Source organism: Macrotis lagotis, chromosome X (assembly GCF_037893015.1).
Source record: "Macrotis lagotis isolate mMagLag1 chromosome X, bilby.v1.9.chrom.fasta, whole genome shotgun sequence".
Classification (NCBI taxonomy): domain Eukaryota; kingdom Metazoa; phylum Chordata; class Mammalia; order Peramelemorphia; family Peramelidae; genus Macrotis; species Macrotis lagotis.
In genome coordinates, this window is record NC_133666.1 from 385,083,890 (window position 1) to 385,099,005 (window position 15,116).

Genomic DNA, 15,116 nt, shown 5'->3' on the forward strand with positions numbered 1-15,116 from the left:
GGAACTTGGGCTAGAACAATGATTCTCCAAGGATATGCCACAATTTCATGCACACTATATTATTAGAGATAAGAGAACATTTATAAATTTGTTTGATATACATTTTTATTTGCCCAGAATATTTGTAGAGTAAGTGTACAATTCTCAAAATAAAAAAACCTGCACATACACACACACACACACACAAATTAGCCTTATACACCTGTGTACTAAACTCAAACCACGTTTGACCTCAAATTCACAAAGAAAATTACTTTTTACAGAGTAGCTGCAGTTGTTGACAGACTAATTCTCTGAGCACCCCATTGGAAATAGCACCAATTTTCTCCCAACTCTTTCATATGTCCCCTCCAGTGGTCAGAGTAATCGTCAGAGCAGTGAATATCAAGTGAGCAAAAAAAAAAAATTTAGATCCACTGTTTTAAATGATCTTTAAGGTCCCTTCCAGATGGCAGTCCTTTCATTTTGGGACTACAAGAGAGATCCGAGGCCATATAAAATCAGATGTTAGAGTCAGAGTTTTTTCATTATATAGATGGTTACGTAAAATACATTTTACTTCCTCAGAGTTATAACATAAACCTACATGAGAAAATAATTATTTTATCAAGTAAAGTTTTGATATAGAAATTTTTCCTTCAGAGATCTTTTGTTACCACTGTTTTGCTTTTATGACAGTTTAGTGAATTATCATAACATTCTTCCAGGCTGCAGATAGAAAAACTGAGGTTTCAAAAAGGTTATAAAACTTGCCCACAATTCCTGATGAGTAAGTAAAAACCTGTAAGTACTTACTCAATTCTCTACTGGCTGAGATATACCCTATTATCATAGCCTGAGTCAATTAAGCTCTAGATGAAAGCAAGCATACCAGCAAAAGGCAATTTAAGTTAGCAATATTTACTTGGTGGATATAATTCTGAACCTGTAGTCAGGAGAACTAGGTTTGAATCTTTCTTCAGATACTTGCTAGCTGCGTGAACTTGGGTCTCAGTTTGGTTTCCTTATATGATAAATGAGAATAATAATATAAGGACTATCTATCTCACAAGATTCTGAGGAAAGTGTTTTGCAAAAGCAAACTTTATGAATCTATACATTACAAATTATAAGAATAATTTATCTTTATACAGGACTTTATGATTTGTAAAAATACTCTAGATGCATTATTTTATTTGATCATTGTAACAACCCTATAAAAATAATAGCTGACATTTTTGTAATTTAAATATATATAAATGACATTTATATAATAGATAACATTTTTAAATGGTTTAAGATTGACAAAGCACTTTATATATATTACTCAATTGATCCTTACCATACTCCTGTAATGTAAGTGTTATTTTTAGATCTATTTTATAGATAGGTAAAGTGAGGCAAAGAGAGACAGAGAGATGGGGGAATAATTTACTAAGTACACAACAAAAAAGTATCTGATACAGGATTTGAACTAGGTCTTCTGAATTCCAAATCTACCCTTCAAGCTATTGTAACCCCCTCAACTGCTTATAATATAATCTCCTTTGATCCTCACAACCCTATAAGGGTGGTGTTATTTTTATCCTCATTTTACAGATGAGTAAATTAAGACTGAGAGAGGTTTAGTGACTTACTAAGGTCACACAGCTGCTAAGTGTGTGAGATAGGATTTGAGCTCAGGTCTTTCTGACTCTAAATCCATAATTCAATCTTCTCTGTCACTCAGCTGCCAAATGAATAAATGTTATTCTTATGACTCACTCTGTAGAGTATTGTGTGTGTGTGTGTGTGTGTGTGTGTTGTGTTTAGCACATGCCAAGTTCTCTTCAAGTCACTGACAGAAAAGGAACATTCTTTTTTCAGTCCCTTACCAAGATCTTTGCACATCAAGCTACATCTAATGACCTCTGGATTGAATGAATTTTTTAACTCATCAGCATCGCCAACAAGTTGTTTTAACAATCAGCACACCAAGTTTTGGGACTTAGTGCCTTCACCTATATCATCAAAGCTGTGCATGCTTATTTAGAAAAATAAACACAAACTCAGATTGGAGATAAGCAAATATTATTTTGAATCACCATATGCACCTAGAGGCTGAGCAAGAACCCTGTTTAGACAGTCAATCATAGTAATAATGTCAACCACAAAACCAAGGATTGGTATGATTTTCATGATTGAATAACGGCTCATTTCAGCAACAGCAATATTTTGATAGCAATTCCATGGCTATGTCACAGGAACAGACTGGCACAAAACATGGATAGGTAGAATGATATTTCTCAGTGTTTTACATATGACAGGAAATTTTGAATCATTATAAAAATGATGCCAGAATTTGGACATGAGAAGATTAGAGATAACACTTGGTTTCAAATAATTGTGAAGTAAAAAGAAAAGAAGCTGTTGGCCAGTTTCTCACTTTTTTTTCTCAGTCTTCTTTCATAGATTTTCTCAGTACTCAGTCTAATTGTCTTACACTAATATGAGGGAGAAACTTGGTGAGTACATATCATAAGATTAGGAAGTAGTCTTCAGGCTTCTCATCTATAAAATGAAACTCTACAATTCTAGCTCTCATATTTATTTCATGATAAGTGAGTTAAAAAAGTCCTTCACTTTTGTGTGTTTCTCTTGTTTAGGTTTAAAAAAAAGGGCAATCTCTCAACTGCTTTTTTATTACTAAGTACTATTATTTTTATTAATTACTACTAAAATACTAAAGGACCAATAACATGAAATCCCCACAATCAGCATGCAATCAATTCTGGTAAATTTCTTCATTAACTAACTTGGAAGGAAACAAGTGGTGGTTGGTGAGCTAGTCATTAAATTTCCCATCTGAATTTCAAGTTTAAGCACATTTGTTAGTAGGAAAATGAAGCTTAAATCTAACTTATCTATAATCATAAAAGTACTAAAACTTAGCAAACAATTCTTTTGGGCAATGGGACCATAATGGATGAGTTTATCAAACTTATCAGCTTTATCACGTTTTTGAAAATTTTGAGAGACAATCATTTTCTTGCTTGCTCTTGAAATGAGAAAACCTTTAAAAAAAAAAACTTTGCAAACTTCCCCCTTGAGTAAATCAAAGATAATTTTAGCTTTGTGTTCTAAAATGGAACATTACCAAATGGGAGTGGCAAAGACTTCATATATTTAATAAGTGACTAACTGAGCACAGATTCAAACTCACCTGACCAGCTGTCAAGTTTCAACTCAGAAGACAAGAAGGTAAATTTCTGCAGTTTTAAATTCTATTCTTTCCAATGACTGTTGATAATTGATAAAGTGATTCCAAATCACAAAATTTTAAAGGAATTATAGCTTAAATTGAAGAATGTGATCATTTAATTGAGTAAAATCAGATTATTTTAAGGAAGCAGCAAAATTCTTTCCTTTGTAGATAGAATGATAACTTAATGAAAGTAAAGTGATTTTTCTTGATTTTGACTTAGTTCTTGTCCTCTCTTCTCCTTTAACTTCCTCCACCCATACTGGGAAAAAGAAGTCTGTGTTACCAATATAACTATTTATGAGGATGGCTGATCATCTTACTTAGTAGAATTTAAAAGATTCTGTTTCATCTTTTATTATACTCAAGCAGGAAAATGAGCACCCAGATATCTCGGACATCTATATTTTGGACAATTAATATAGAATTTTTTTATGTTTTCAAAAAGATTTAGGAACTTTGGGGGCTGTAACTGTGACAAAATTGATGTGTCATAGAGAGTTATTTAGCGATTATTTAAATAATTATTTAGTTTTGCACAGAACTCAAACATAGGCATTACTATGGAAACACCTGGTTACCATAGCTGCAAATGAATTCTTGTTGCAGGCATGATTTGGAGAGGATATATGAATGATTCACTTGGGGAAAAAGTACATTGAGGATGTAAATAGTTATTTTCATAATTTACACTTCTTACTGAACATAAAAGAGAATGAATGATATTTGTAAGGTTGGATTTGCAGGAAATTTCTCTAAACTGACCCAAATGGACAAAGATGTCTCTTGGTATTTTAAATACTTGCAGAGTATTTAAGAAGCGCTTAAGAAAGACAATTGAAGACTGGTTCTAAAACAGCTACTGACCTCAACTACTTAATTTACTGGAAAAATATAAAAAATGAAAATTATTTTCCCATATGAGTATTATAACCACAAATAATGCAGATTTTTAGCAAAGCACAAACTAGGCAACAGAGAAGTCACAGGAAAAATACTTTAGAAAGAGGGTTTTAGAAGTGCATTATTAGGGGCAGCTAGGTGACACAGTGGATAGAGCACTGGCTCAAATATGACCTTGGGCAAGGCACTTAATCCCATTTGCCTTGCAAAAACCTTAAAAAAAAGTGCATTATTAAAATTGACCCATCATAGCACACTGAATTTCCCTCTCATTGAACTTACATATTCTACTTTGTATTATAGTTATTATGTGCTTGGGAATTTCTGCACTCCTTCCCCTCTCAAAAAAAAAGAGTATAAGTTTGACAAGGGAAAGTAATCTGTTTTATTATTCTTTGAATAAATAAGGCTGGAGAGTATAGGGTTCCCAAAGCCCAAATCACACATTTTGAAATGTATGTACTATAGGCATTTCAAACTTAACATGTCCAAAATATAACTCATGATCTTTTCTTTCCAATCCTCTTTTGAACTCCTTATTACCACCATCCTTCCACTCACTTAGGTTTGCAACCTCAGCATCATCCTAGGCTCCTTATCCTCCTTTACCATATGGACAAGAGATCTCAATCCATTCCTCTTCTCTCCACTTGTGCCACAGCCACCATCTCAACATCTCTTTCCTGGGCTAGTGAAATAACTTCTCAATTGGTCTCCTGTCCCAAATCTCTCTCTCTTCCCCAATCCTTCTTTCAAACAAACCTTAAAACATAGGTCTGACTATTGCACAATCCTATTTGATAAACACCAGAGGCTTTATCTTACTTCTGGAATCAACTACAAACTCCTCTGGCATTTTAAGTCCTTCACAAACTAACTTGAACTGACCTATTTCCCCTTCTAAATTCTACAGTTTATTCTGACTTAGCTCAAAGACTACTTTCTATGTGAAGACCTTTTCTGATTCCTTTAAGCTGCTAGTGACATCTTCATTTCATTACCTTATAGAAAGTTATGTTATCTTGCCCACTCCCCCCCCTTTAGAATGTAAGCTCATTGAGGACAGGGATAATAAACTCATCCATTATGGTCCCATTCCCCAAAAGAATTGTTTGCTAAGTTTTAGTACTTTTTATGATTATAGATAAGTTAGATTTAAGTTTCATTTTCATTTTAGTTTTTTATCTATCTATTTATTTTTTTTTTAAGTTTCATTTTCTTACTAACAAATGTGCTTAAACTTGAAATTCAGATGGGAAATTTAATGACTAGTTCACCAACCACCACTTGTTTCCTTCCAAGTTAGTTAATGAAGAAATTAACCAGAATTTATCACATGCTAATTGTGGGGATTTAATGTTATGGGTCCTTTAGTATTTTAGTAGTAATTAATAAAAGTAATAGTACTTAGTAATAAAAAAGCAGTTGAGACATTATCCTTTTCTGTAACCTTCAGTATGTAGCACAATATCTAATACATTGAAGGTATTTAATAAATGCTTATTCAATCACTTTAGACTAGAGATCTAAAAGGGATTTCAGAGACCATCTAATCCAACCCCTCCCTCTTTACTGAAGAGGAAACTGAGGTCCAGAGAGATAAAGGGACTTACCCAGGACATATAAGTCATAAAGTCAAGGATGTGGTTTGAGCCTGGGTCCCCTGACTTTAGAACCAATGTACTTTCCATTGTACTATGTTGTTAACCTTCCTTGCCTTGCCCCTTCATTCAGAAAAATATGTAATTGGGTTAACAAAGGAGGCTAAGTGACCAAATAGAAAACACTTTGGAAAAAGGGTCAGGAGAACTAGCTTCAAGGACTGATTCAGCCACTTATCAGACAAGTGATCTTAGGCTAGTAAGTTCATCTCTCAAAGTTTCATATTTTTTTTATTTATAATAATGTGAGGGTTGGATTAGATAAGGGTTCTTTTTTCATTTTATTTTTAGTTTTTGGTTTTTTTTTTAGGTTTTTGCTAGGCAGTGGGGTTAAGTGGCTTGCCCAAAACTACACAGCTAGGTCATTATTAAGTGTCTGAGACCGGATTTGAAATTTTTAGGGTTTTTTTTGCAAGGCAAATGGGGTTAAGTGGTTTGCCCAAGGCCACACGGCTAGGTAATTATTAAGTGTCTGAGACCGGATTTGAACCCAGGTACTCCTGATTCCAAGACCGGTGCTTTATCCACTGTGCCACCTAGCCGCCCCTATTTCATACAGATAGGGGTTCTTAACAGGCAGTCTATGAATTCATTAAAAAAAATTTAGATAGGGGCGGCTAGGTAGTGCAGTGAATAAAGCACCAGCCCTAGAGTCAGGAGTACCTGGGTTCAAATCCGGTCTCAGACACTTAATAATTACCTAGCCGTGTGGCCTTGGGCAAACCACTTAACCCCATTTGCCTTGCAAAAACCTAAAAAAAAAATTTTTTTTGATAACTTTATTTCAATATAATTGATCTTCTTTGCAATACTAGGTATTTTATTTTATTTATTTAAATACACTATTCTGAGGAGTCCATTCACCAGAATGTCAGTAGGGTCCATAACACAGACACATACACACACACACACACACAAAACATTAAGAAACTGTAGATTAAATCAATTCTCGAGTATTTAGATCTTACAGATGCTAAAGTTCCTTTCAGTTCTGACATTGTTTTTCTGTGTCTTTGAGAAGAGAAAAAATATTTTAAATGTTACATGTACAATTAGTGATAAAGACAATTTTGGTTTATGACCCCTGGCCTTCAGTGTCTCACAGTTACCTTGCCCATAAATATCTGCTGAATTAGCAAATGATGAAAGATAACAGGAGCTAAATCCTTTTCTGTTTCATAGTCACAAAATATTAAACCTAGAAGGGACCTGAGATATCATCATGACCAGTGTTCTCTATTTGCAAATAAGGAAATGAAAACACAGGTTGACAAATTTTGATTGTCAACAGCAGAGGCAGATTTCAAACCCAGGACTTCAGTCTCCAAACCCAGGAATCTTTTCATCCCACCATGCTGTTCTTCATTATGACAATTATTCTTATTTTACTTTAGAGAAGAAATACTTATAGGACTTAGTGAATTTACATTGTAAAAAGATTAAAGAGTTGAAATTTTAAATAAAAGATATATTGAATGATGTCCCTCACTCAGAATCCTCACACAAGAGATTAAACTATGCCAGTTATCAATAAAACAGGTATTCAATCAAATTCCCAAATATTAATTAAGCACTTGGAATCATCCTTGGTGTTGGTAATATAAAAACAAAGGATTAAAAACAATCCCTACTTTAAGAAGCAGGCATACAAATAACCAATAAATATTTATTCAAACAGGGAAACAACAAAGCTGTATATATATATATATATATATATATATATATATATATATATATATATATATATATATATATATGAAAGTACAAATATATATGAAGTGTTGAAATGCAAGGTAACTAAGGTGAGAGAAATGCAAGGTAACTAAGGTGAGAGTGGTTAAGGGCACCAGGAAAGGTTTCACATAGAAAATGGTACTTGAGTTTTGAAGAAAAAGAGTGGAGATGAATTCCATATTGTAATGGGTCTTACAACAAATAAAACCATGGATGATAGAAAACTTGGCTGCATGTTTTTCCTAGAACAATTCTTAGAGTGTCTGTTCCTCTAATGGCAATGCATTGTCACATTTTTGAGGTGCTATACCTATTAATGAACCATTTCACCATAGTTGAAGACTAGAAAATCACAATCATTTGCGAAGGAATTGAGTGAGTCATTTTATCTTCTTGGACCTCAGACTACAATTTTGTCAAATGGAGTTGGAATCCCAGGAATCTTTCCCATAGGATCTGTTAAATGGCTTTCACCTTGGTTTCACCTTCATGCCATTTGTCTTTGTTTTTTGTGAGTTCTAACTTATTGTGATCAGGTTTTGGGACTTAACTAACCATTGATCTTATTAGGTCTACATTTAATTTAGCATTTAATGTCAAAAGTTAGTAACATATATAGTGTGCCTATGGTGTGCTGAGCATTCATTGTCTTAGATGTTGGTGCATGGATTGCCCTGTTTTCCACAGTGTTTCCTTGTAATTCTTTACCTGTTAATACACAAAAAACATGGTACTATATTTTTCTTTTCACATGAATCATATTTATTAAAAATGGGGCAATGGGACCTCCCCCCATGGGGCCTTCTTTCTTCACTATCAATCATCCTGCCATTCTTTATGGTGTTAATATTAAGAATCTTGTTACTAAATGGGTTTTTTTTTCTCTAACTATATGGTCTTTTCAGGATTAACAGATACTTTTACTGAGGTTGATTGGTCACTTCATTCAGTAACATCCCTAAGGTTTGACTGCCATTTTTATTGGATTTCTGGGATTGTAGGGAGAATTAGCTGGCTGTTTTTATATTTTGTACCCAACTTATTATTCTGTTTACATGATGCTAAAAACAACCTGTCAGTTCTTAGAAGGGGAAAAATAATCAGTTAAACTGAATATCTGTTGTATGCCAAATACCCTTATTTGAAGCTACCACTTTGTGGTAGAGTTATTTATAAAAAATTTAAAGAGTATGAAGCCATTGTCTTGATATCAGAGATGTCTGAGAGGACATCACAGCATGGGTAAGGAGCCATTCCTTACTGTACAAACACTGCCTAGCTTGTGAACATCAGTATAACAGAGAGACTAGCACAGAGGACAGTATGATTATTGGTACAATTGCACTGGTTCAGGGAATAACTACCAGTTCTTCACTCTACTACCACATTCTGACAAGTTATAAAGATACCTAGTGGTTATTGTTTGATTTTTTTTTTAAATAAATATCAATTCAAGTAGGGTTATTCTTGTCTCAAATTTCCCCTTGAGTCAAGGCTGAGGGGATCTTTGCCTATTACACATTAGCAATCTCTGGAAGTTGAAGTAGGAAATTATTAATATATGAATAATCTTAATTCTGTGAAAGGATAGTTTTTAGTGATAAATTCATTCATTCATCCAATCATTCATTAATCAGAAATTCATTAGGTATCTACTATGTGAAAAGTACTCTGATGACACATCAAATCAAATGAGATAATAAACACAAAATACATAGTAATCCTTAAAGCACCATGCAAATATTAATTATCATAATTATTAGGTGCTAGGGAAAATACAAATATAATTAAGCATGGCATCTGCTCTCATAGAACTTATATGTAATCAAGTAGGGAAGGATGAATACAAAACATACAGATATTTGCAATAACTACACAGTAATACAATAAAATATAGTGCAGAACTGAATATAATAGAATGGGAGGTACACAAAAGTATGGAGTGTTGGAGGCCCTGTGGTGTGGGAAAGATTGGGGATAATGTTATGGAGGAAATGACATTTGAGCTGAGTCTTGAAGAATAGACAAGATTTCAATGGGGAGATGAAGGGAGAATATATAAACTATATGGCTTGGTTTGAAATAGGCCATGGAATCTAATTTAGATAAAGCTTAGTGCACATACTGGGGAATAATGTGAAATAATATTGAAAAGGTAAAGGACCAGGAATCTCAGACTAAGTAAGTAGTTTAGCTTTATCTAACAATGGGAAGTCATTGAAGGGTTTTGAGCAGTGGAATGACATCATCAGATTCATGAATAAGGAAGATTGGCCAAGTGGTGACATGATGAATGGGTAGGAGGATGGAGAGTTTGGAACTGGAGAAGTTCTATTACTTCAAAATGGTACTAACATGGTAGCAGTAGGAATAGAAAATTGATGATGAATGCAAGAGTTATTGTTCTGACATAGTTGCCAGGGCTAGGCAATTGATTAGAGATGGGTAGTGAAAGACAAAGAGGTGTCAAAAATAAAGCATGCTAAGATTTAAAGCCCAAATGGAGAATAGCACTATTTTCAGAAAAAGGAAAATCAAAAGCTGTTTTGGGGAAAAAGTTCTATTATCCTGTAAACCATAAATAAATTTGGTTTTAAATCTATAAGCTAGGCTTACAGAGAAGTATGTTTCTGAGTATTAATTATAGGAGAATGATAAATTTGGAAATTAATCTTTACTTTATTTATAAATAGAATAGGACCAACATAATAGATTTAGAAATGGAAAGGACTTCTGCAGCCATCTAGTCTACTCTTCTCATTTTACAGAAGATGAAACTGAGGTCCACAGAGATTAAATAATTTATCCAAGTTCACCCCAACCCTTTAACTTCAAATCTAGCCCAAGTTCCAGGTAACTACACTGAGAAGTATGACTATAGTCATGGAGAGCTCCTGATATGATATCCATTGCCTTGTGGGTACAATCTTCTTTAAGATTCTTTTTTTCCCCTTTAAGATTTCTTCTATTTTTAAAGTGCATTTTCTAATCATTTGCCTTAATACTATAGGGTTTGGAAGAAGAATATGGAGGGAGTGGTATTAAGACAATGGGCATAAGAACAGTAACAATTACATAGGATGAATAGACTTTCAAGCCCTAATTATTTTAGAAAATTATTTCAAGTCTGATCTAAATTAATGATGACTGAGTTATAATACTGTACAAGTTTTTCAAGTTGTTCCTTATTGGGATAGCCTATATCACACCCAGGTCTACAGAAATTTCTTAGTGTGGTAGATTTTTCTAAAAGTGCCTACTGTTTATTCCTGGGTAAAGTAACCACTTATTTAATTGAAATGCCATCTTGAAAAGGTAATTTTTAGTTTTCCTCAATCATTTATTTATTTATTTTAGTAAATGCAGTTCACCCTGTAATGACACCAATAACTATATTTTTAGTTACAGCATACAATAGAAAAAAGCCACAATAAAATGTTTCCTTAACTTAGAAATCATTTAAATAAATATACCCCGAGGAATTTCCCATAGAATAACTTGTTAGTATCTTGATGCCCTGATCTCAAAGTGAACATGGAGTAAGTAGTTTGGTAAGTAGTTCAGATCAGTACAGATGGAAAGACAAACCACAAATAACTAAATTTTATTGTTTTCTTAGTTATGTTTGATCACAGCCCTCCTACACACACACACACACACACACACACACACACACACAGACACACACAGCACTTTTTAACTAAATGTGTCATAGATTGGTGAAAATGGCAGGCTAACTTTTTAGGAGCAATCATAAAGTCATGATCTATAAATTCTGGAAAAGACTTCAAATATCTTATAATACAATCTCAAATTGAAAACAAATCTACAAGTTCTCCAATAAATAAACTGGTTATTCAGCTGCTGTTTAAAGACTTTTTTTTTAAGGTTTTTGCAAACTCAGGTCCTCCTGATTTCAGGGCTAGTGCTCTATTCATTGGCTACCTAGCTGCCCCTGCTTAAAGACTTTTGGGCACTTAACCCCGTTTGCCTTGCAAAAACCTTAAAAAAAAAGACTTTTGGGGAAGGGAAGGGGATGGGGGAACAACCTTTAAAAGCAGCCTATTTCACTTTTTGACAATTTTATTAAGAAATTTTTCCATATATTTAGCCAAAATCTGTGACTTTGAATTATTTGGAACATTGTTCCTAAATATGAGCTCTGGGGATTATCAAATCAAATCTCCTTCAAACATCTGTAATTAGCAATCAACCCCCCCCCCCCCATGTCTTCTCTAAGTAAGAGCCCTATTTCCTTAAATCATTTATCACACAACAAGATAGCTGGCATAGTAGTCATGGTAAGCTACCATCTTCTAGACTTGCTTTAACTTGTCTACATCATTTCTGCAAAGGACAGCCAGTATTCCAGACATGTTCTGGACACTGTTATTTTTACTGAAGGTTGGGAAAGCATAAGTTGATCTTTGGCTACCATATCACATTGTTAACTCATACTGAGCTTGTGGTCAATTAAAACCCTTTTGCAGATGAATTTTTATCTAGTCACAACTCTCCCCAGGCTAGATTTGTGAAGTTGATCTTTATGAAGCCTAGTGTGGAACTTGACATTTATTCTTATTAATTTTTATCTTATTTGGTTTGGCTTATCATTGGTAGCACTGTAAACCTGGAGCTAGAAGACTTGTGTCTGAGTTTAAGCTCTGTGTCTAAAGCTTGTTAGCTATATAATATTGGGCGAGTCATGTAATATCTCTAAGTCCCAGTTCTGCAAGATAGGGAGACCAATGTTTGGACCAACTCACTGTGTGAACTTGGGCAAGTCAACTGCTCTGGGCCTTGGAAAATGGGGCTAATAATATTTATATTTCCTCACAAAGAAGTTTTGACTTCATGAGATCTGGCCTCCATCTTCAATATATTGATACCCTTTCTAAAGCCAACAATCATGCCCTTATAACCTGAAAATGAAAAGTCCTTATTCACTTTGATCTTTCTCTTTTCCCCCTTGGGTTCTATAATCCCCTGGATTTCCCTCTGTGTTTCTAAAAGTCCATTGTCTTTTTATTTTTCTATTTATTATTTCTAGTTTTTTATTTTTCTATTATTCTTCTTCCTGTATCCTAAATGTGGGTTGCTTAGGCTTTTGTTCCTTTCTTCATTTCTCTTCTCCACACAGTCTCATTTGCTAACTTTCTCCTCTCCTATGGTTTTGAAGGACTATATCTATATGTCTTCATCTCTGACTTAGTCTGGAGTCCGAGTCTTGCATTTCTAACTGCCTGGGGCAGATTTTCACCTTAATATTCTACTATCATCATGAATTAAATGTGTCCCAAACTGAACTCTCCTTCCAAACCTATCCCTCCTCCTAACTTTGCTCTTTCTTTTGAGGACACTACCCTTCTTAACAGTCACTCAGTCTTGAGATTTCAGGATTATCCTTGACTCCATCTTTTTCCTCAGTTTCCACATTTCATCATTTGCCAATCCCTGTGCATTATATGTCCACAAAACCTCTTGTATCCACCCTTTCATTTCTCCTCCCACTGCCATCACTTTAATATATTAAAGCCTTCATTACCACCCACTTGATCTATTGCAGTTGCATCCTAACTAGTTTCTCTACTTCTAGTTTCTCCTCCTTTTTAATTCAAAGATCATACCACTGCCAGAGAGTAATTTTCCTAATTCAGAAGTCTGACAAGGTCATGTTCTTATTCACATCTTTTAATGACTGTTGCTAACCAAATACAATACAGTTCTTGGTCAAGCATGTTAGATGCTTCATAATCTGGCTCCAAGATAGTATCTTAATTTATTAGAAATTGCTCTTCTTGGGGGCAGCTAGGTGGTAGAGTGAATAGAGCACTGGCCCAGGAGTCAGGAGGACCTGAGTTCAAATCCAAACTCAGACACTCGATAATTGCCTAGCTGCATGACTTTGGGGAAGTTACTTAACCCCATTGCCTTAAATAAATAAATAAAAATTAATTTAAAAACTTTGTTAAAAGAGAAAATGCTCTCCATAATTTACTGCATGTTCCAGCCCAACCAGACTACCCACTGTTGCCATATTGTTTTACCTTTTCTTGTTTTTGTGTCTTGCTACATGTTAACATTGCTACTTAAAAAGATTTGCTCTCCACATCCCTGTTTATTGAAATCCTTCCCTCTCTTCACGGTCCAGCCTGGTCCACCTACTTCACAAAGTCTTCCCTGAGTTCCCTCTTCCCACCTCCCAACCCCACCCCTAACCTCTAGATGGACAGTTCTCCCTTCTGGAATCTCTTTTAGCATTTCATTTGTACTCCTATGTACTTACCATACTATAACTTCTAGCTATTTGTGACTTAGTCCCAAATTCTGCTGAACAGACTTTTTTCTCATATGAAAACCTACTATGTAAATGCATACATAGTAACAGAGACAAGAAATACTGGATCCTAATAACAAAATGCTGTAACAACACAAAATTACAACTGTAATTGAACCAGAAAAGCTCTAAATGTAAATTGTTTTGTACAAATGATTCATGGTTTAGAGACTCCAAATAAAAGTTTTTGTGATTAATGACCTAATCTTTCCCAAGCAATTAAAAATGGGCTGTTAGCAGTTCAATTTGCTGGCCTCAGGGAGAGGAAACAATTCTCAGTCAAGATGTTCTTGTGAAAGATAATACAGTTTCCTTATTCCAATTTATCCCCACCCCCACCCCGAAAGTTGCCTTTTCAGTCACCCAAAGCAAGCAAGCTGGTCTCTGGGACCGACAAACACAAGAATAGCCAATTGAACAGAGAACTTTAGAATTGAGAAATAACAAAGATGATTTATTACTCATTGGCACAACATACCAAAACAGAGAGAAAGAGTTGGAGCAGATTTTAAAGGTTTAATATGCACCTCTATATTACAGTGCTACTTGTTTGACATTGAGGTTGTTTTCTTTGATTCTTCTATTGCCCTCTCCCTACCAGTTAAAAAGACATCCCAGCTGTACCCAATTTCCTCCTCTTTATTTCCATTGTCACTAATATAGACCTTTATCACCTGCTTGGATTAAAGTAGTACCCTCTTAACAGGTTTTCCAGCCTCCATTCTTATCCCACCTCCAATATATTCCATTCTTTTTACTACTGTTAAGCATCTTCCTTATGCATAAATTTACTTCTATTACTCTTCAAACTCTTCAATAGCTCCCTATTGCTTAATCAGGAGTGTTCAAACTCTTTAACTTGTAATTCAAGGACCTCCATAATACCATACCGCCTTGCCTTTCAAGACTTATTTCATAGAAATTCCAGGTAACCAATGAGTCTCCTAATCTTGACTATTTACCACTTTGTGCTTTGCTCTATGCTTTCTTACCTCTAAGTTTTTGTTCATGTTATTCCCATGCTCACATTTCCACTCAGTATCTTCCCCATTTCATCTCTGTTCCTCACACAGACTGAATTCCAACTCATCCTTTGAAGCCCAAATCAAACTACATCTCCTCTAGTATGATCTTCCTGATCTCCCAGTCAGTAATTACTTCTATTCTCTAGGATCTTTCCTTGAAATCTTCTTATAGCATGTGAGGTCATAGATTGCCTCCTGGATAGAGATCTCTAAGAAAGTGAATACAAGAAATAGAT

The 15,116-nt window shown here is 34.6% G+C and overlaps 1 protein-coding gene across 1 annotated transcript in view; it reads left to right on the forward strand.

Moving 5' to 3' along the window:
• Nucleotides 1–3,182: 3,182 nt before the first annotated feature.
• SERPINB12 (serpin family B member 12) overlaps nt 3,183–15,116 on the forward strand; it is a 32,424-nt gene continuing 20,490 nt past the window's right edge. Inside the window, exon 1 of the mRNA XM_074199427.1 lies at nt 3,183–3,219. The gene's annotated coding sequence lies outside the window, so the exon portion shown is untranslated. The remainder of the gene's footprint in view (nt 3,220–15,116) is intronic.